General features: G+C 38.4%; 1 protein-coding gene and 1 long non-coding RNA gene across 2 annotated transcripts in view; one reads left to right on the forward strand and one right to left on the reverse strand.

Annotated features, from left to right (window-relative positions):
• Positions 1–23,558, forward strand: part of PCDH9 (protocadherin 9) — a gene marked incomplete at its 3' end in the record, with an annotated part of 691,174 nt that overhangs the window by 148,270 nt on the left and 519,346 nt on the right. The window lies entirely within an intron of this gene.
• Positions 826–11,322, reverse strand: LOC309673712. Its single transcript, XR_014269337.1, has 4 exons — positions 11,233–11,322; positions 9,251–9,368; positions 2,458–2,572; positions 826–1,142 (listed from the first exon to the last, which is right to left on the reverse strand). It is a non-coding gene; the product is annotated as an uncharacterized lncRNA (long non-coding RNA).

Here is a 23,558-nt window from a genome sequence, read left to right on the forward strand (position 1 = left end):
AGGCTAGAAATATGGACCCGCGTTTACTTGGCACTACATTTACCTTGGCAAAATGAAGATCAGGTTCTTAAAATATGATAGGACAATAACCATTAAGCTCCCACCTCTTAACCTTCCATTCTGGCTTTCCATCTTTATGTATTAACCACAGTGCTTTCTTTCATTCTGATTTATTTTTATTGTACTTTCCCAGCAGGCTTGCAGTAATGCTGCTTTCTGTGGCTTCTGTGTGCAAAACACACACTCTTGCAGTAATCCCAATTTTGTTTATTTCATTTCAGGGGCAAGCAGATTTGAAGAGAAGTACCATGATAGCTAATTCTCTTCATAGTTTCTGTTACAGCAGATTGCAAATTATCTTTGGCTGCTACTGTAGGCAGAAATACACTATAATGACAAAAGAGTACTGATATATGAAGGAATCCATTAACTGTTTGTGGTTATGGTTTTTTCTCATCTATGATGTGCACGTTTCAGTATTTATTCTGCTGAACAAACCCATAGCTCATACACACTACAAAACAGTTTCAGATGGTTTCACTCAGAGAGAATACTTTTGTCTGCTAAAACTATTGTGCAATTATACTGCTGACATTTCAGTCATTGAAAGTGGCCGTTCTTTGCTCTAATTAGGCAACTGAGACTGTCAGCTTTTTCTATGGAGTGAAATTTTTATGAGATTACGGTGGCTTCTTCTTCAAGAGGAATTAGCTGTGAAAGACACATCTGTGTAGAAAAACTTTAAGCTGAACAAACTGTTCAGGTTCTGTTTGAGAGTGTGAGGATTACTGTTAAAGACAGACTGGCACAGGATGGATGGTTGGTGTTGCTCTGCCCAGCCAGTAAAGGCAGGAGAGTTTCACAGTCTTCTTAAAAAATTAATTGTATATATCCCAGGCTTGTCCTGTGAGTACAACAGTCAGAGCTACCTTTGGCGGCACTGTAGAGACTTTCATGACCATTAGCAGGATACACTCTGTAGACTGTAGTCATTGCATGGAGTAGGCTTCTTTTTGGTGCTATTCCGAGGTTTCAGGGAAAAGGCTCTTCACAGCCCCTTTCTCCTCTGAAGCACTGCATCTGTACAACACAGGGCAGAATTTGCTAGCTGTCAGGCTCCTGGGTACTGTGAAGATGCTGGACTGGATGAAGAAGGAAGGAAGGTGTTACACTGCTGAATTCCCCCAAATACCTCATCTACTATTTGCTTCACTTTGAGTTATTTTTTTACAACTATTGAAAGAACAAAGCCTGGTAAAGTTTTCAATTAAAATAGACAGCAGGGTGGTATACTGGCAGGAGCTTTCTTTTCGTTCCTGATGAAAAAAAAAACAAAACTGCAAGTAATGTATATGAAAATCAGAGCTCAGAGTGTATAGTGTACGTAGTGCTGCAGGACCTACCATACGAAATATATCTCTGCTTGTCAATGAGACTGGATTTTTAGGAGCAGATGATTTGATATTTAAAACAAGACAACTTGCCAAAGTCATTACTTTGGTGTCTTCCAGTAGATACACTCCCTGTTCAAATCAATAAAATACCCATTCTCAGCTTTCATTAAACATGAGCCAAATGTCACCGTCTCCTAGAAGTGTGCCTTAGTATTACGATATGTAACTGCCTTCTGCTTATACACAAGTAAGATTGTGATAAATTCACTTTTAACAATTTTCTTCCTCTTTCTTGCTTCCTCACCCTCTTTTCTTTTTTCCCCTTGCTTGTAAGGGTTTAATTTTCACTAGCTTGCCAAAAGCATAATTATACTTGCTGCATATAAATACCCAGTGGAGATCAGAAGAGAAGACAGAGAAAGTAATTTTTAGATTTCTAAAAAAAATTGCAAATGTAAACTGAAAGTGCCGACAGGATTGGAAGTGTGTGGGCTGGATCACTAATTTCCACTAGGGCAGGCTTCATTCAAGGGGAAAATACAGTTAAATTAGACACACTTAGGTAATGAATTACTTGCATATCTCTAATGAGCTCTTCAGATTACCTGCTATTAGAATTCTAGTACACCAAACCTAAATTTGGATGGGATACTGCCTACACAACTCTCAATTTCAAGCAAAAGAATTACGTTTACTTTTTAGTATAGAGGCATTTTATTCGACTAAGATGTTGCATGTCTTAATCTAAAATGCTGTCAGTTTATGTAGGATTTAACTATACATATACACAGGAAATACAGGCTGGATTGTGTGGAGAGTCCTTGCTCTTCGTGTTAAATCGTGATTCACTGAATTCCAGTGAGGCAACTTTAGCAGATTGAAATAGCAACATTCCCAGTAACTTTTAGCAAGTTCTGCTTGCTGATCTGTGTTTGGAAAAGAACAGAGTAGTCCTGTACATTAGTACATACTAATTTTAAAGTTGTCAAGGCATTCACTTATCACTTTGTGTAACCTTTGATGGAAGGTATGGACAATGAAGTGAGATACGCATTTACATTACCTAGAGTTATGATGATATTTTGACACAGGCTGTATTCCTGTCTGCATGGCTTAAGGAAAAAGAAAATGCCTTCAGATCATCAAGGTGAAATTCACATGGCCTGATCAGAAATCCCCTGTAGTCAATGAAAAGACTCCTGTTAATGCAAACGGACTTTATATCAGACTGAAAACCTTCTCCTTCAAAGCTCTTCCCAGCTCTGGAGTTGCTTAGTTTTATAGATTGCTTTTTCTCTAGTTGTCTTTATTACAGAGTGTCTCTTACTGATCTCTTGTTCTCTATTTTGTCCTAATGCCTTTCTCCTTCTGGGCTTTTATTCTGGATATCGCTATTAACTTTTGTAAACTTCAATTCATGAGTTAAATCACTGTCTTTTGTCTTCATTCAAATAACTCTTCAAAACTCATCCCTTTTATGGAGCCGTTAGGGAGAACCCATTGACTTAAAGAAATCTGAAATGCAAATTATATACTTGGCAAATATACAATATAGTTAATCACTTTCACCAGAAAACTGTGGTTTACCAGGATACTTGGGAATATTCTTATTTCCCATGTGTTTTTTCCATATGCCACTTTTTTTTTTTTTTTGCATTCCCCACTAGTTTTTTCTTCATTGTCATTAAAGAATTTCTGCATTTGCTTTATTATCACTAACATTTGAAATTTTATGTGAGGTTCCTGAACTTATTTCCCTATAATGTTTGTGATTCACACATGGGGTTAATATACCTGTGTACACAGAAAGCCATTAGATCTTATGCTCAAAAATACTCAGCTGCTGATGTACTGTCACACTTCACTTTTATCAAGCAATCATATTTTAAACACACGTATACAAATTCACCTGAATGTCTGACCAAGTTCAAAAGTAAAATACATGTTAGCATTGCAAACACTAATAAATTGTCCTGTAATCTTTTCTGATTTTTAAGCATTTGGTTTATGTTGCTCCATGCAAGTATAATGAACCTTTTCCATTACCTTGTATGGATATTGCCAAAGGGTTCATTAGAAGAACACTGACAGGTGGATAGGAATGCATTTTAAACCTCTCTGAATATACAAAAAATGAATAAACTAGTTGAAGGTAAAATACTTCTCTAGCTTTTCTGTATGCTTTAACATGTCTGTCAACCTTTCCCTGTCTGTGTCAGGTCATGAGTGACATTTGAACAGCAATTTTTGTTCACAAGTGGCATATCTAGGCTGTCTTCGGATTTCTCTTTAAAAATAAGAACAACCTCTCCCCCCGCCCCCCAACACCCCAAAGCCAAAACAATTCCATAATTATGCCATTTCCAAAGCCCATTGTCTTGCCACCAGAAGCAAATATACAAGTCATTCTTTTGTTATATTGAATCAATACTGTATCTTATTCACATGATTTTTGCATACGTATAAAGATTATTTTGTTAGAGTCGAAGACTACTAGCATCCTTTTAACGGTGAAATGTTTCAAATAACATTGGTCTATTATCACCAGAATAATATCATCAAAGTCGTTCAGTTTTTAATAAATCCAGTTAGATGCTCGATGTTGGTTTATACCTTGTGATACCATCACAAGAAGGGAAAAACTCTACTAATTTGCACTAAGAACCTTTTGTGCATGTAACGCTTGAATGTTGAATAACTTCTTTCTACTGATATTTTGCAACCAAAGTTAAAAGTAATAAATAGAGAAAACAAATTAAATTGAGAAATATTTAAAACGACAGACACATTTTCCTCAGCTGAGCTCAAGCTCAGAGTTAAATACAAAGGGGTTATTATGAATCGGCTTACTAATAATTGTGATTATCACAAATGAAAAGAATAATTGTTATATTTGCTTTGCACATGGGTCCTCACAAAACAGCATGTTATCTCAGGACCCATGTGCAAAGCAAATATAACAGGGTAGTTATTCTAATAAGACTTACTGAACATCTACTCCAGCAACTTTCTTTTTTATCAAATGTGTGAAACCAAACACTTATCTATGAAGAAAATATAATGAGAAGAAAAAGTAGGGCTGCTTGGCATAAGATAATATTAAATGCAAGACACTTGCATGATGTTCTCTTCAAGATCAGAAACTTGTTGGTTATGATTGGGTACGTTTCAACAGGAGGTCTGTTTTTTATTTTTGTCTTGAGAGATGTTTCTCTTTACAGTTGACATCAAGCTTTAACATCAAACCTTCACATGTATAAACAAGATCAAAAGTTTGGAAAAACTTTAAATTCCTCAGTCAGCATCTCTTTTTTGAGCTCAGTCATAGTCTTACTTTACACAGTGTGGTATGGCTGTTTTCCCCGATTCCTTCTAGTTATTTTTTGTAACCAGGTAAAAGAATTAATGGTGTTACAACCTGAGAAATGGAACGGCATCAGAAAACGGGGTAAAAGAATAGTCTAGATCAAAAGGTCTGGATGTAAAGGTATAGCTTTCATGGATTGATAAAGAATAGACAAAATGATTGGGATTATCATACTCTGTTGCTTTTCAGTTCTCAAACTGCTGTATTTTTTGAGTTAAACAACAGTGGATCTTCATGTGTAAACCTGCATCTTGGATAATCTATGCAAAATCAAAGCTAGAGGCAGGGGGATCAGCAGCAGGGGTGCTCCTGGGAGGCAAAGGAAGTGGGTTGTAAGGGATTGACAGGAAAGACACTAAGGAAAGGGAGTCTTTGTATTAAATTCTCCTTGCACTGTCACACATAGGTACTTTGCAGAACCCCTTGTTTCATTCTGTTTTAATTTTTTTATTTATAGATAACCACATAATCAGCAAACTCTTAAAAATTGTATGATGTTTTCTGAATACTATATAGTCTCTACTGCCATTGAAGGGCCAGATTTTTTTCTGGTGTGAGCTGCTATGGTTCCATCAATCTTATGGAGTGACTGGTAGTATTGGCAAGAGTGGGATTCCAAGGATTTACATCAATTAAAACTGGATTGCAGACTGAATTCCCTAGTTTTGCTTTATTTTATTTTGCCATAATGTCTACAGAGACTGCTTTAAGTACCACCGAGTGTTTCTTCCCCATGACTGCCACATTTGTCTGACCTTAAAAAAGTTAAAGTTAATACCCAGATAGGGTTTTCTTAGTACACAAGGCATTGTGATGTGCATTTAGGTGTTTTCTGTTTCCGTTTTACTAACTTGCTGTATGGTTCATCTAACTTCTCTGAGTTGAGCTAAAACCCTTGTATCGGGAGCTGTAGCTATCAGTGGAAGTAAATGAGTTGCCACTAGTTACAACACTTTTTTTTGCCCCTTAAGCAGCAGTAGTCAGAAAGCCTGGGACAGGATAAAAAAAATCAAAATAATTGGATGTAAGGAATCTGAAGGTACAGCAGAGGCATCATTTTTTTTTTACAGGTAACTGTAGAATTTGAATAATTTAACCTTTAAAATGTTGTTTATTCTGTTGTGATCAAGAGGAAAAAATGTCACTCCTTTCTTTTGCTGATGCCATTTACAGAGTATGATTACAGATGCATGGTGTAGGTGCTTGTGTACAAGGAGCCTTCATCTCGGTGAGGAGCTTTGCTGTGCGAAACGAATCAACCAGAACAATTAAAAAGAAAAAAAAGAAAAGAATCACACTTGGATTTACCTAGCATCACTCTGGGCATTTACAAGGTGAATAGTTTGGCTTGGAAACCTAGATAGGAAAAATCTGGCATAAAGGAAGAAGAGCGTTTGGGTTTATTGCCAAAATCATGACCATTTCTTTGCTTTGTTAAATAGGTATTTGTGGTCACCCCATCTTTTGTACACTGGAATTGGTTGCTGACTGGGCACTACGCAGGACAGTGGCTCCCTGCGGGCTGGGGCTAGCAGCCGCATGTGTCCCCATGGGGGTGGCAGGGCAGGGTCCCACCACCCCAGCCAGGAGCAGAGCAGCTGTGAGGCAGTGGGGGCAGCTCCAGCCCTGGGCATCAGGTGCCTCCCTGGGGACAGGCTGAGGCCAGGCTGGGAGTCAGGTCAAGCTCTGGACCAGTGGGAGGAGAGCTGAGCGCAGGCAGGGTTGTTTATGTAAATGGTGATGATGAGTGGTAGCACCTGCTCTTTGTATGTTGTGCTCCACTTGTGTGTCCTTTCCTGCACGCACAGTGGTGCACACCATTGAAATTGCAGTCATAGGTGACTAAATCAAAAGACATTGGGATGACTGGTTCCAGGTGCTGTAAAATGGTATTGGAGTACTGCATCCAGCTCTGGAGCCCTCAACACATGAAAGATGTGGACCTGTTGGATCGAGTCCAGAGGAGGGTCACAAAAATGATCAGAGGGATGGAACACCTCTCCTATGGGGACAGGCTGAGGGATTTGGGGTTATTCAGCCTGGAGAAGAGAAGGCACTGGGGAGACCTTATAGTGGCCTTTCAGTGTTTAAAGGGGGCTTATAAGAAGGACAAACTTTTTAGCAGGGTCTGTTGAGATAGGACAAGGGGTCAATGGTTTTAAACTAAAAAAGGGCAGATTTAGACTAGGTAGAAGGAAGAATTTTTTTACAATAAGGGTGGTGAAACACTGGAACAGATTGCCCAGAGAGGTGGTAGATGCCCCATCCCTGGAAACACGCAAGATCAGGTTGGACGGGGTTCTGAGCAACCTGATCTCATTGAAGATGTCCCTGCTCATTGCAGGGGAGGTTGGACTAGATGACCTTTAAAGGTCCCTTCCAACCCAGACTATTCTATGATTCCGTGATTCTATGGTCTGGTTTACATTTTGCAACCTCTTGAAGTGGGAAAGTCACTATTCTCTTTCCCTTGCTTGAGGAGATGCAGTTCAGACTATCATTGTCTGTCACACTGTGTATTAGCAGTGCTATGTGCTGCCTGGTACTTGTCATTATGGAGCTGGGAAGATCTCTTCTACAAAGACCATTGTTCATAGAGGCATACCCATATGTGCTTTGCAAGCACTACTTCACCACTGGTGGGAAGATGGTGGTGTGCAGGCTGTCTTTAATATTCCTATTCTGGGAAAGCCAACAGAAATATGTTCATGGAAAAAGGAGAATAAATCAAGGAACAGATTTTTTATCCAGAACTTTGTAGTAGAACATCGTGTGCTTTAAAACGCAACTGATGATATACTTTGAAAAATGGCCTCACAATGTGTTATGCTAATGCTTTCCAGAAAAAATGTATTTTCTGGAACATATTGCTTCACCAGGTCTAGAATTTATTCTGTTATATGCTATGCCACTGCAGATAGCCCACTGAAAATACTTTGCTTGCCTTATGAAGCATGGCCTGTAGCATGCCTTAGGGCATGGCACTTGTGGGGCTCAAGTGATAGCTGAGTTGCTGTAGATGCACTGTATAGTTGCTTATACTTACTTCAACATAAAACAGCACATTTACACATTAGACAAGCACAAAATGGTCCATGTGGAACTACTTTCACTTGAGGCAAAGTGTCCTTGTAGAGGTTTGAAGTGTGAAGTGAATTTTATAATTTTAAATTGTACAAATAAGCAGAAAAGAAAGTTAATTTATATTCTTTTTCCTGTTTCAGGGCAGTCGAGGGGAAGATTTTCCCTTTTTCTCTGCTGCTTCTTTTCAATTTTTGGGGAAGGATAGGAGGGCTAAGACAAATTATCTTTTTCTTAAGGGTGTAAGCTAATTTCTAAACCAATATGAAATATAATAAAGAATGTGGGAGAGTACGCCTCTCAAAGCTGAATTGACATGTGGGATGAGTAAATTTATTTTGTGTTTTATTATGTGGAGCTTTTGGTTTAGATGGGTGAAAAGTGATAAGGAAATGATTGTGTTGGGAGTCTATTGGAAAAAGCCCTATGAGTTTCTCTTTCACTGAGAAAGCCGGAGCCATTGGACGGCTTCAGATTCAGTTGCAGATTTGAATATATTTCAAGATGAATCTTACAGGTTGTACCACTTGTGTCCTACTTGAAACATTGGCATATGCAAAGGGGTAGTGCAGTGTGGAATTTATCCCTTGACCTTACAGGTTTTTTGGGTAGGCTTGCTGTTCCTGAGAATATTTTAAAACTTTTTCACATCTTATGATCTTTTTTCTTTTCATTCAATATTATATTTTTACCTGAGGAACTTTCTAAAAGATGCTCACAAAAACACAGTAAACAATTTGAATTATTTGGATTTAGTGATTCGGCTGGAAGTATCACCAGTGTGCAGTGGCAGATCTGAGAAAACTGTGAGTCATGAGCAGCAGCAGTAAATCAGAGACCAGAATCTGGTCCTTTGAGTCTGCAATGCACTATGACTTGCAGAGCAGTAAAACTGAAGTCTCTTCATGGAAGGCATTGGAACTACATCTGAGAACAAATCCACTACGTCCTAGTCACCATACTGCAATAGTATGCTGCAAGTAAAATGCCTGCTGAAACAGCTCAGCATTCCTTTTTTCGCCCTGACTATGAAAGCTTTGGCAGTTGCCTCTTCAAACCTAGAATGTCTGAGTTTCATGGAGACCTCAGGACCGCTTAATGAGGGGTGGTCTCTACAGCTGCCTGGGCCTGAGTAGACAGGGCAATCTGGAAATGAGCCTCTCTAGCATGTAGTTCACTATATGTTAAGCCCCCATTTTAATTTACAGTCCATAATATAGTTTCTTTGGCAGGGATTCATAAATCTCCATTTCACCCGTACGACTGCTGCATGATAATGGAGCTTTCTCGGGTGCTGCCTCTGTCTCCCACAAAGCCCGCCTCTTAGGACACGTAGAATTCAGCAGTAGGAATATCACCCGATGCCAGTCCTCGCAGACGCCTAGAGTTATTGAAAATGTGCTGGTACCTCACATTGCTATGCAGGTCCATGGTCATTAAAATTTTATCATATAAACCCTGCCGTCTGCACCGAAGAGGAATCGAGAGCCTTGGCAGAGAATGATCACGTATTTTATCAGAATCTTCTGAAAGGGAAAAAACAGCAGGTTCAGAGCAGGAAGGAACCAGAATTACACTCCTTTTAATTTAAATATAATATAATGTCAAACCCCTTGAAAATGACATTTATCTACTGTAGTTCATTTTAACTTTTTCCCCAGAGTGACTCAGTGTCCCGTGGTTGCACAACAGTTCAAACCAGTTGCACATGATATAATTTTCATATGTTGCTCCTGCAAGGCAGATATTCATCAAAGCATGCAACACACAGCTAAAGCAAAAGGCAGCACACTATAGATTATAATATTGATTTATTAGGGGTCAGACCATCAGATTAGTAGGTTTAGAGGCTAGGCCATTTGTGCTTCCTAGCACCGATGCAGATAGAAACTGGCAGGCAGATAATTAAGCACAGTATTCTGCAGGTAAGACAATTAAGAGGTTTCAATTTAAAATAAAATAGAAAAATAACTAAGCCATTTATTGGCTAAACTCTGTTGTTGTTAGCAAAGGATCAAATGAAAGGAATTTGGCTGGCTTGTGGTTTTACCAGGATTCTTTTTTATTCTTAATGTTTTGCTTGTGTATGTACGGTTTCCTTCTCAGTTACAATTAAAAAGAAATTAGAGAAAGAACTCTACAGAATTAATTACTTTTTAAATATATAGGAAATATTTAGGAAAAGCTTATTCTGGATTAACTAGAAAATATAGGAATAACGTGAATTTGAGCTAAGTTTTCCAAAGTGTTAAGTCCCTCTTTTTTTCCCTACTATCTGAATAAATATCTTGAGATAACTGGCATACAGAAATTAAACATAGCTCCCACTGAAGACAAAGAGAGTCCTTCTGAGTTTCTCAGCACCTCTTCTATTAGGATCTAGTTCCTACAGAAAGAGTACTCAAAATATAATATTTTGAATCCACAGCTTGTTGGCAAACCTCAGATTCATTGATTTGCCCCTAAAGAGAAGTAAGGCCCATAAACAAAAGTTTCTGGCCCATAAACTGTATTTAGATTAAAAAAAACCCCACAACATAATTGTTCCTTAAATTAATAAATATAAAGACAAAAGCAGGTCTTCTGCAGGTAAAAAGTATTTCCAATCTCATATTTCATGCACACACAAACTATTTCAGTATTACATAGACTTCAATGATTAATGAATTCAGGAAAGGTAAACCCCAATTTTCCTAGAAGATGACTAGCATCTAACTGTTCTTGCATTAAAAGCTAAAAAGGGAACTTTTTTCTGTAAAGCATTAGGACTAGTGCCAAACACTTCAAAGGTACTTAAAAGAAGCACAAGTGTTTTCATTATTTAATGAAATTAAGCAGCAAAAAAAAAAAAAAAAGTATTTTCTTATAGAGAAGTAATGTTTATCCCTAGAATTAGCAACAGTGGGTACTGTATGGATGTTTCTTCCGGATTTCTTCTTACTCTCTCATGTAAGATTGGCTTTAGGTCAGATGGCTAACTAGCAAGGTCTTACCTTGCCTTTGTAAGCGTACATATTATCATAGTGATTTTATTTCACTTATGAGTTAAAAGTGCTTGTTTTTTTCAACTCTTGGCTTATCTTCCCCTTTTTTATAGATGAGTGAACCTTTGTTTATTTCTATGTCAAGCCAGCTTTGTCTAAGTAGAAGTACTTTGTTATATTGGCTTGCCCCAAGTTTTTTAATAACTTAAGCAATGATTTATGTTGGGGGGGGTCTGGTACTACAGTGAGAAGATGTTGGGAAACTGCAGACAAGCAAAGATACATTGATGTTCAAAAAACTACCTCTCCTCTCAGAGCAACTTTATATTCTGAGCTATGGAGTTTTTTTTTTTCCTTTCCTAATTTTTTATAAGTGAGCGATTTTGTATGGGCGGGAGTTACTCACTCTTTTGTGATTCTCTTGAAGCTCTCAAAAGAGGATGCAAATGGCAATACGGCTGTGGAGCCACCATCTGTGAAAGGAGGGTCCTCTTCTTCCAGTGTGAAAAGGTCCATAGCTTCATCTTTGTCCACCCTTGCCTGCTACAATACAGGCCCTCTGCGAAAGGAGGGTGGCAGGTAGACCATGGGGTTTGAAAAGCTTTGGAGGAACAGGTGGGCTTCCACAAGGGCCTGCTTCTGGTATCATTCTTGCAGACCACTGAGCTTATTCCCATGGGTTCAAATACTTTAGAAATAAATGAACAAGGGATTTGGCATGAAATGTTTCCATTTACTTTTTGTCTTGTACTGTACTTTGGATGATCTAGCTTTTTATAGAGATAGTGATCATCTAGGTGAGTATTATGAGTCACCTACTGAAAAATAACAGGTTGCTTTTGTCTGTTAAAAAAATACCTGCTATCCTTTCTGAATATAAAGAAAATAGAAGTTGTTCTACCATATGCATACTTTCTATAAAAATCATCTAGATAATGATACCTCTGATCTCTTATTAGTATTTGTTGACAGGGTTACAATCAAGTGTTTTATGTCTAAAATTCAAAAATATTTTGGCACTGTCAAGGTTACTTTGAAAATATTTAGAACATTATTTTTCTTGCTTGTGCTTCTAGGAATGTTTCATATACTCGTAGCTGAAATTCGATTCCTTACCAAAAAAGATATGACCTATTTTTTGAATGCATATAACCTTTTGAAACTTGTAACTTGATGAAATCTATTTGGACTTGTTTTCGTGGATCTAGCAAAAGAAAGCTCTGGGATCTCAGTTTGGTTTTTTGGTTTTGTTTTGTTTTGTTTTTTTTTTTGCTTAGTATCTGTTTATAGCTCAAAGCCTACATAAAGCTATTCAAAGAAAGTACTAGAAGAATTCTCATCAGTATTAGCTAAATTACTTGGTTCTAATTTGTTTCATTTTAAAAACCAATAAAAAACTATTTCACTTAAATATTTGGTAAGATCAAGTCAACACAAAACATCAATTAATAAAAACCCTGACCCAATCTGATTCAGATGACAGGCGTAATCTTGGTTTCATACAGTAAAAGTTGCACTAAAGTGCGAGTAAATGAGAACATAGCTTTCCCTGCATTCTAGGAAACTTGGCAGCCTTCACTAGGGGCATTTCTACCAGCTATAATCATCATCATATTATTATTTCTTGCATTCCCTTAGCTGTGGGAAACATGATGAGTAAGAGCAGTCTCATAATGTATATTGATCAACCAAGTATTAATCTACTCAAACAATATTTACCACTCGCTTAGCGCTTTTCATTTCTTTAAACATGAAAGCACTTTTAAAAGGCTGAGTGGGTCTGTATTTTTTTCCATTTCACTTATGGAGAAAATGAAGCAGACCATGACTAAGTGACTTTCCCAAGTCATGACCTCAGAAGGGCGAGTGAAGTGACTTGGGCCCTATTGCTCCCAGGGCTGGAAGGGGAGACAAACTTGGGCAATTTCTCCAACCGTTGTTGTGCCTGCTATTGTAAATACACATTTTTGTCTAAATGCCTCTTTAGATATTTACTCTCTGAAAATAACAGCTTCTTCCATGCTTGTTCTATCTCTCAGCTTTTTCGTCTCTACCTGTCTTCATGCCATTTCTAGGCTTGAAAAACGCATGCACACAAATGAACCGCTGAAGATTTCTAGGGCTGAATACGAGGTTTTCTTGTTCATCCTCTTGATCGTGGCGTACAGTCAATCTTAGGAAAAGGTGCTTGTAGGGAACTCTAGTTCAGCACTTCAGCTGTACCAGACGTAGTACTTCATTTTTATCTCTTTCTGCCAGTACTCCAGCAGCAGTTTTCCAGGGGGCTGGGACAACGTTTTGTGAGAGATAAGATAATATAGTGCATACACACTGATTCCTGAAAAGTGTGCTTTCTAGCATACCACGTTGATAGCACAGCAAGTAAACAACAATAACTACCTCTCTGGCATACACATCCACAGCTATCGCTAAGGGACACTGCCATCCAAAACCTTTTCTTCCATGCAGTGCTGCACAGCTGGGCATGGGCACTGTGATTTATGGTCCATTGACTTCAGTTCCAGCTAGCCTCCTTTGAACCAAATTTTGTCTTTAAAACGACCAGTCTCTGCTTTGTTCTTTGTTTGGGGAAAAAAAAAAAAAATCAACTGAGTTTTCCATCAGATTTGTAAAGTTCAAAATCCTTTTGTTTTAGTGACAAATACTTCTTCCATTAAGTCCTTTTACATGTCGGGTGAAACCAACCCCAGGCTGATTTAAAGGCAAAAGACAGAAATGGGCCACTCCAGGCTTCCTGTAAACAGTTTAGATGAGAACAATGTGCTAATAGTTCCATGCAGTTTTCAGAGGCGGCTGAATTTACTGGATTGCTGAGTCACTGACAAGCTGTAGCATGAACGAGACAATAATTTCTTTCAATTAGAAACTCATACAGGCAGGAATATCCTTCAAATATGGAGGTAAAATGGAAATTTAGCTCCATTTTGATGATGGATTCCTCCGCTGCCATAGAGCAAGCGGCATAGAATGGAACTATGCATTTACTTACAGACATCAAACTTCTTTCCTTCTTTTCTTTTTCTTTCTTCCTTTGAGTATTTCCTAACTATCTTTTCTAAATTCATTTTACTGTTGGCTGACTGTCACTGGTTACCATAGCAACAACCTCTGGTAGCAGCAAGTCTGGGATGCCCGATGTGAGCATCTTCACATTTGAGCCTTGCCAAGGCTAGCTATTAATCCAGGGTTATATATTGGCTCAACACTGTAAGATTGCTCTATTTTTTCCCCCTTTAGCTGGCTGCCAGTCTGCTTTTCCCGAGTTGGTTACTTCTCTTTCCTCACATATCTATTGGGCAATCTGGTGTTAATTTTCGTTCTTTGATCTTTTTGTGTTGGTTATTTTGGAGGACTGGTTAGCTGAAATATCTTTCAACAAAATAACATATAACGCAATTGCATTAAAGAACCTCTTTTTCAGTATGGTTCTTAATGAATAAGAAGGATTTCGGGTAAACTTGTTCTTTGGACAAATATTTACAGTTTATTACTTTATTAGAACAAATTTCACTTGCAAGCTGTTTAAATGCTTTGCATGGCGTAACATGGGTTAGTTTTTTACTATGGTAAGGGAAAAATACATTTAATGGTAGCGTGTTTGGAGACAGGCAACTAATATGGAACAGATGTGAATGATGCAGCACTTAATGGCATCAGTGGAAGGGTATAACAGTCTTTAAAATTTTTTAAAACCCCATACCCTCACCATAAAACAATCCCTAATAGCAGTTGAAACCTTGCTGTAAAGCAGAAGTAGCAAAGTGGTTAAGAGTAGTTGGTTGGGAAATGAGAGCTGAAAGAGAAAACTGCAGTGCAGTGATTGGTTTGATTTGCTGAATAAATTGCTATGTTCAGATTCAATTTGTATCAATAGGCAAAGCACTGTACACCTGCAGAGCCTGTCACACTTGGTATCCAAAAGTGTGACACTTATCTGACACAGCTAGTCTTAAACAATCTTTTTACTGTTGTCAATAATTAAAGCCAAAAAAACCCAAACCACCCCATCAAAAAAACAACTACTAAACTTACACTATTTGTCGTTTTATTCCATATACGTGAAAAAAGACAGTAATGTTTCTTTGGGGTATTTCCTTAAAGAAACACAATACTTTTTATAAATATATGGAATATTGTAGTATTCTCAATGGATTATTTTAAAAGTAGCCAAGGGGTACTGTTCATTCAGTAGAAGAATTTCTCTTTGTTAAACGTGACTGAAAGCTAGAAGCATAATATGCTGTCTCTTAATACAGTGGAAATTGCACTTTGATAATTTGCTGCTATGGTGTAAAATGGGTAAATGTGAAGGCGCTTACATTTGCACCCAGGCAATTGATGTTTATCCCTGTCTGCAATCCCTGCAGCTTTTCGGAATTGAGAATAGCTGGTTTCTAGGGACTGCTTTCCTTGGGTTTTGTTCTGTTTTGGGTTTTGGTTTTTTTTTGGTCTCAAACCCCTTTGGATATGTTTTGCAATGAGCAATTCATTCAAAATCTGAACTCGCAATTTTTTTTTATTTGGTTTTAGTTTGTTTTTTTTTTTGGTTGGGTTTTTTTTTTTTTTTTTTTGTGAGTTTGGAAAAATCCCTGCAGGGTTGCTTGGAAGTTTGAGTTCAAACTGCTGTGATGGGATTTTTAAGGAGAAACAGGACTGAACTCTTATAAATGATTGATGTAGAATAATATTTCTGGAGAAAGGGGAAGGATGGATCTTGAGAGGAGGAATAATGGCTCCAAGGCGTAGAAGCTTATTTGGACCAACCCTGGTAGATTTTAGGGGAATCCCTCAGGTATTTAGAAAGTTGCAGACCTGACTGAGGTATCAGCTTAATATTTTCTATTAGGGAATTCCATTTATTTCTAGGAGAATAGAAAGAGTCTAAATTAATTAGTTGTTTGAGAGAGTAAGTAGGGTGAGTTCCTACTGAGTACCTTTTGTCCTGACTTTTTGAACTGCTACACTCATACCTCATGTTAGTCAGAATCCTGAAGATTCTGTTTCTTATGGTAAACATGCATCTTTTTGCTCAGCCCAACATCAAGTACAAACTTTGAAATGTTGCTTATTCATTACAGCTGACATTTGTGAGCTTGGGATCGGGCTACTTTTTGAAAGAAATGCCTACGTGGCAAATTTCAAACAACATTTTTGGCAGTTGCAACCCAAAAGACCTATGGACAGTACTCTAAACTCGTTTTCAACCTTTCTTAATATTAGTTTAACACGCTAATGTTTAATCCAAGTGTTTGAGTTTTAAATATTAAACATTGCCATTTTCCTCTGGACACTTAAAAGAATATTAAAACAGAGTGAACATGAGCATCTTGTTTAATTATTGTTAATAGTCCAGGCAAATTCCAAGACTGAAATATCAGCAGTTATTACACATCTAAAGGAAATGAGATTCTATTTATCCTTGGTGACAGGTATTTTCACCGTGTGAACTTAAAATATTTTGAGCTGCTGTAACCTTCTTCAACAGATAATTCTTTTACACTGGAGGGAAGTTTGGTGTCAGGATGAAAATGATGCTCAATTTTTGGTGACTGACAGAAAGGTCTCCTTCCTAATATAGATAGTGACAGTCTGTGGTCAGAAGTATATTATCAATTTGGAATAGATATCACTGAGTATTCTGGCCTAAATTTTTAAAAACCTGTAGTTTTGCCCTGCATCTAATGTGAGAGCTTCACTTTGTAGGTTAATAGCCTCAAAAATACCCAAAATATTATGAAAAAGTAGTCTTTCTTAGAAATTTGTACTTACATGGAAAACAGTATATTTTAAAGGCCATATGCAACTACTTAGATTTAATGTATCTTCTGCATTTGTGGGGGGAAAAAACAAACAAAAAAACAAATAGAAAAAGCAGGGGTAGGGTAGGGTAGGGTGGGGTAGGGTAGGGTAGGGTAGGGTGGGGTGGGGTGGGGTGGGGTGGGGTGGGAAACCTTGGTTTTCAGTGGTGGATGAAAGCCAGAAGGTGGTCCAAAAAAAAAAAAAGGGGGGGTGGGGGTGGGTAGGGGAAAGACCTTTGACAGTGGGTTTGGCCAGTCTGTTAAACTGGGTTAAATTAAGTTCTTTAACCTCAATCTCTAGCTTTGTTCACAGACCTAGTTAAATTGGTGGGTAGGCTGGCTCACCATACTTCCTTCAGGCTACACAGAAGGAACAATTAAACACTCTTTTATGTAGTCGCTGCTGGAAACAGTAGAAGCTGTGCCACAAAGTGTTTGGCTGCATGGTAGAACTTGCACCTATTCACCTGGAGAAATGAAAGGTATTTCTGAAATAGAAGTTCAGAAGCCAGTGGATTTATTGGCTGCAGCTGTGAAGGTGAGTGGCTAAAAGCATGAGCAGTAGTCATGGCCATTTTGCTGTGAAGATGCCAAAAAACCCCCCAAACAACCAACTTTCTGTGTTCTAGGGATTTTTTTTTTTTGCTGATAATGTTTATTTCTAAGCATGAAAGCTGTATTTATTTCCCAGTTTTTAGACAAAGTCAGGCGTCCTGACATTTTCTGTAAGTAAACAGGATTGCGTGAAGGAAATTTTTGATGACTCCTTTGTTTCTCCTAACAGAAACAGCAAGCAAATTCTCCAGTAATGGCAAAACATTCAAGATAAAATATGCACGACAGCATTAATTGTTGCGGTATACTAAAAACTAGATGGATCGTTGTACTTGTGTCATGCTTCAAAAGCGTGATCTTTTCTTACATCATTTTTAATACATCACTTTGTTAGAATTGCCGTGGATACGCAGCACTTGCGGTACACACAGAGGTTTGCCCGAGTTGCTGTCAAATCTCAGTTCATTTATAGAAATCTTCAAGGCACTTTAGCCGAAAGGGATTTGGTCTTGTGGTGCCAGTGTGCGCTGCCAGCTTTTCTTCTTTTACTTATACCTATGTTGTGGGTGGACGGGCTGTTGTCTGTCTTGCTCTACTTTTAGGCAGCTTTGCACCTTTCAACCATGTTGTTAAAGAAGGTGAGGAATCTCTTCCTACACATCTTTATTGACTCTCAAGCTTCTGAGAGGAGGAGTAGGGTCCTGAGTTTTGATTTTTTTTTTGTTGCTTTTAGAACTAGCAGACAAGGAGCATGGACTTATTGAACAAAAGAGAACAGACTTGGATGATGATGCAAATGACCGTTCAGAAGAGGTTTTAAATGAAATGCCAATAAATATGATCACAGGCCATACCTACTATTTCTTGATCAGTTGGCACAGCTCTGTATGTGTTTGGTACCCAAAGCCTTTAAGCCGTTTGCTTGCAATGCTGACAGTTAAACTGTAAAAGCCACATGCCTGAAACAGAATTACTATGCTAGTCATGCAAATATTCCTCGGTGTACAGAGACAGCTTCCTGAGGCTGCGGCTTCTTGATAGGTAGGTAAAGACCTACAAGTCAAGCAGAAATTGAGAGGATGTTCAAGGATCTATCTGCTTTTCTTGATTGTGAGGGAAAGGATAAATAATTAATAACAGAAAAACAAGTTTAGCAGTATGAGGCGAGTGGCTTTTTCTGCTATGTGACAAACATTTTCTTCATTCATGCATCATAAGTCTGCAGCTTTTGTCAGTGTTTTCCTTAGTGTTCCAGTACAGAGCCCTGGAGCATATCCGTACTACTTGTTCTTGGAAGTATATTGAAATAATGACTGTGATTCAGGCTGAGGTGAATGGAAAAGGGAGGGACTTCTAATTTGTAGTGACTAGATAAGTACTGTTCATGAGCTTGCATTTACTCGCTCTTTGCAAAGATGTGATTTTTTTTTTCAAAGGTATTAACCTGCATGTGCTGCTTTTTACTTGAAACCATAGAGCGATTTAAATCACAGGGAGTTTACGAGGAACAACTCTTGAGGCCTGATTTGCTACTGCCTTTCTTTAATACAGAGTAATACCAAAACAATAACAGATTGAAATGGTAGTATTTACATCACCAAAGTGGTAAAAAAAAAAAAAAAAAAAGCTGTGAAATGGTAATTTATTAAGAGGTTGCTCATTAAGCCTCCTGAATGATAACAGATGCATCAGTTCTTCCAGAGAGTGGGACGTGTGGTGCTGGAGGGATTTTACCTAAGGAATAATGTTTCAACACACACCTGGCCGGTTGAATCGGTGAGCTTTCTGAGGTGGACGGCTGACACCTGTGAGAAGAATATATTTGCCTTCTCCAGTTTTTTGGATTTGGGAATGGTTGCAGCTGTTAGGCTTCCTCTAAATTCTGTCCCCCTAGACAGCTGGTATTACTGCTGTGCAAAACTCCAGTTGCACTTTCTTTGTCACAGGCATTCTGAGACGGAGTCACTGGGTAATTTTCATTGATTTCCCCGAGAACTCATTTGCAACACACAGTCATTTTAGGTACTTGACAATGATTTGATTGGTTATTATTTTGTTTCAATTAGATCGCATATTGCATGTCGCAGCAAATTGAAAAGATTCCATAAACACCTGTTCCAAATTGTGGTTTTATGAGTTAAATTTAGTTCTAAAATATTTTTAACCATGATTTTTTTGTTACCTGTTGTTGTTTTTTCTTATTCTTGTTGTTTCTTAATGGGACTCTCTTTTTTTCTTTTTCGAAATTTACTTTGTCGGGATCTTTCTAAATTCCCATTAAATACATAGGATTTAAATATAAATTGAGCAATAGAGATGAGCTACTTGTTTATGAACGTTAGGGATCTCAGGTGATGGCCACCTGATTTTCTTATGTTACATTATTTTTAGGTTTTATTTTATATTACTCTATACCTTTAATTGCCAGATAACATTATTTGCAATGACAAGTGATGAAGGCAGTGTGTCCGACTAGTGGCCATTAACTGCAACTTGTGCCCAGTTTGCATTCTAATCCATTACTAGCAAGTGACATTTTAGGTTCATTTATATAAAAATGTCATTGTATTTCAAGATTTGTAGTCCAGTAAGATACTTTAGAGAATATAGGGATTTACAAAATCTAGTGCTTTAAAATAAAGGGAGAAGCTCTCCAAGTTTCTTTTCAAGCAACTCTTTGCAGAGTGAAAGCAAAATATATACATATCAAGAAAGCAGCATATGATAGACATCAAGAAAAACACGGAACATTTATCTTTTTTTTTTTTTTATCAGATAGCTTGAAAATCTCAAATAAAGGCTATGTTTTTCTTTTCATTTTAACTAGAAAATTCTCAGCAATACCTAGGTAGCAGGAAGAAAATATTCATGGATTGTTATGTTATAGTCACAGTTTCTCTCATTTCCCAAAATGCACAGCTGCTGTGTCATTTTAAGATTTAGAAGTCACTGCATTTACGTTTTAACGATCAATGGCAGCTGTTGATCTGAGTCATTAATGAGATTTTGACTGCATCTGCATTTAAACCGTGTATATTCTGTAAGAGACAGAGTATGCTTGGAAAATGAGATTTCTGTCATGGTAATAATAAAGAGTTTTACGTGCTCAAGCTGAGAGGATTCACGAGAGTGAATCCTCTGCTCTACCCTGTGGAAGGTTACACAGTACAAACTTTCCGTTAAATGAGAAGGGGCAGAGGGAGAACTCTTGCTGCGATTTCAAATAGAGCCCTTTGGTCTACAAGCACATAGAAAATGGCCCCTAGGTGAAGGTATCTGCCACTTCTATGTTGAGAGTAAAGTAGTAGAAAAGTCTCCTCAAAGTGAAATGTGATTTTGTAGCTCACTCATTTATTAAAATGTTATCTATTACTTCCTTTGAGGGCAGCAGAGTACCTTGAGAATGACAAATGGAGCGCATACAGTGTCACTTGGGGGATGTTTAATATAATGTCATAGATATTTGTGTATAGTTAAGCCGCTCTTAAGAATGGCAAATAATGACCTTCCCAAACAATGTCCAAATTGAAATTCTGTTCCATAAAATCCCTCCTTATAATTAGGTGTTCCTGTATTATTTTTTTAAGGTTGTAGGTATCAGTGGGTTTCTGTATTGGTAATAACTTGCTTACAGGTTAGTAGAGAAAAATATAAATCTTTTTCAAGGTACGAAGTGAATTTCTAAGAGGGTTTGCCTCTTGCACATTGCCTTCTGTGATGTATGTATTTCATTAGCCTTTCTATCCTTTCACTCAGAGACTTGTTCTGTCCACATCAGATCATTGGGAAATTGCTCTGCTTAATTTATCCTTGCCAATATGCTAAATTAAATTCCCAATATAACAAAAAGACAGAATTTTCCAAATTAGAAGTTGGTGAATATGTGCAAAATACCCAGAATGAACCATGATAAAGTCTTCTTGTAGAAGTACTGCAATGTTGTATTTAGTCCTATTTAACAAGGACTAATTATAGGTGTCTCACTCAGTAAAGCTGCATCTTTTTCAGGCAATTGCTAGTTATAGTCTAAACAGGCCATTTGCTGTTGAAAAGCCCAAAGTACTGGCCGTTAGGACATGTGAGAAGTAGCTTGGAAGAGCTATAGGAGGATGAAGACGTAATTGCTTGCAGAATGTTGGGACCAACCTAGTATTTCAAATATCTCACTTTCATGGAGATTAAATCTGTAAATTGCCCAAGGCATTAGGTAGAGAAGTAGCACACAGCAAAGTAACAAATCAACTAAATTCTATCTTGCTTTCGTACAATATACAGCTGCTACTCATTTCTATTAAAGCTAAGAGTCACGATCATAAACACTGCTTTAGAAAAAGTTTTCTAAAACATCCAAAGTCACGAATAATGGTTGCTTTATAGGTTATTCATTATTTGGAGTTAACTGTGTTGGAATTTGGCTGGCATGGGCAGTTTAGGAACAGATACTACTTCTAATTTGGCCAGAGGCATTAAGGACAATGAGGCACAATGTTTTGGTTGACGACAATAACACCTTTTTATCTCTTTCAAAAATTATCCACTGCTGATTAAGATTATTTCTTCATTCCATTTGTCCTATACAAATCTTTGGTTTGGCCAAGTGCCAGCTCTCAGTTCTTCAGTGTCATCTCATTTTCAGCAGAGAGCTTATCCTTTGGCTTTTGACATACTATGCTGCAATTGCAGCCTGTGTTAGCACTAAATCTTGCCACTTGGGCATTGCAAATCTTAATAACTAGAAAGAATTAAATAGTTTCATGTGAATAACTACAATTGTAGCAGACACATTCCCTTGGAGAATTTATGACTATGTGATTGTGGGTCTCAGTTCTTTTTGAGCTTGAGTAGAGGACAGAATATCCATAGCCCATATGTACCTCACCACATCATCCAGATGTTGAAAAACTCAGACTGTAACATGTTTATGAGTTTCTCCATCTACTCCTCCATCCCATGTCAGGAGTTCATAGAATCATAGAATCACTTAGGTTGTAAAGGACATTTAATATCATCGAGTCCAACTGTTAACCTAGGACTGCCAAATCTACCACTAAATCATGTCCCTAAATGCCACATCTGCATGTCTTTTACATACCTCCAGGGATGGTGGCTCAACCAATTCCCTGGGCAGTCTGTTCCAATGCTTTACAACCCTTTCCGTGAAGAAATGTTTCATAATACCCAATCTAAACCTACCCTGGTGCAACTTGAGGCCACTTTGTCTTGTCCAATCACTTGTTACTTGGGAGAAGAGACTAACACCCGCCTTGCTACCAACCTACTTTCAGGTAGTTGGGAGAAAGTGATAAGGTCTCCCCTGAGCTTCCTTGTCTCCAGACTAAACAATCCCAGTTGCCTCAGCAACTCCTCATAAGAGCTGTGCTCTAGACCCTTCACCAGCTTCATTGCTCTTTGGACATACTCCAGTACCTCATAGAATCATAGAACGGTTTGGGCTGGAAGGGACCTTAAAGATCATCTAGTTCCAAACCCCTGCCATAAGCAGGGACACCTCCCACTAGACCAGGTTACTCAAAGACCCATCCAACCTGAACTTGAACACTTCCAGGGATGGGGCATCCACAACTTTTCTGGGCAGCCTGTTTCAGGGTATCCCCACCCTCACAGTAAATAATTTCTTCCTAAGATCTAACCTCAATGCCTTTCTTGTAGTGAGGGCCCCAAAACTGGACACAGTGCAGCCTCACCAGTGCTGACTACAGGGGGACAATCACTTCCCTGGTCCCGCTGGCCATACTGTTCCTGATACAAGCCAGGATGCTGTTGGCCTTCTTGGCCACCTGGGCACACTGCTGGCTCATATTCAGCCAGCTGTCGACCAACAGCCCCAGGTCCATTTCCACCAGGCAGCTTTCCAGCCACACTTCCCCAAGCCTGTAGCATTGTCTGGGATTGTTGTGACCCAAGTGCAGGACCCAGCACTTGGCCTTGTTGAATTTTGCGTAGTTGGCCTTGGCTCACCAATCCAGCCTGGCCAGTTCCCTCTGTAGAGCCATTTTACCCTCAAGCAGGTTGACACTCCCGCCCAACTCGGTGTCATCCGCAAACTTACTGAGAGTGCACTCAGTCGCCTCATACAGATCATTGATAAAGATATTAAAGAGAACCGGCCCCAGTACTGAGCCCTGGGGAACACCCCTTGTGACTGGCCTCCAGCTGGATTTAACTCCATTGTCCACAACTCTTTGGGCCCAGCCATTCAAGTCAGTTTTATACCCAGGGAAGTGTACACCTGTCCAAGCCACGAGCAGCTGATTTCTCCAGGAGAATGCTGTGGAAAATGGTGTCAAAAGCCTTACTAAAGTCTAGATAGATGACATCCACATCCTTTCCCTCATCC

This window comes from Vanellus vanellus (assembly GCF_965231255.1).
Source record: "Vanellus vanellus genome assembly, chromosome: 1".
In the NCBI taxonomy this organism is placed as follows: Eukaryota; Metazoa; Chordata; class Aves; order Charadriiformes; family Charadriidae; genus Vanellus; species Vanellus vanellus.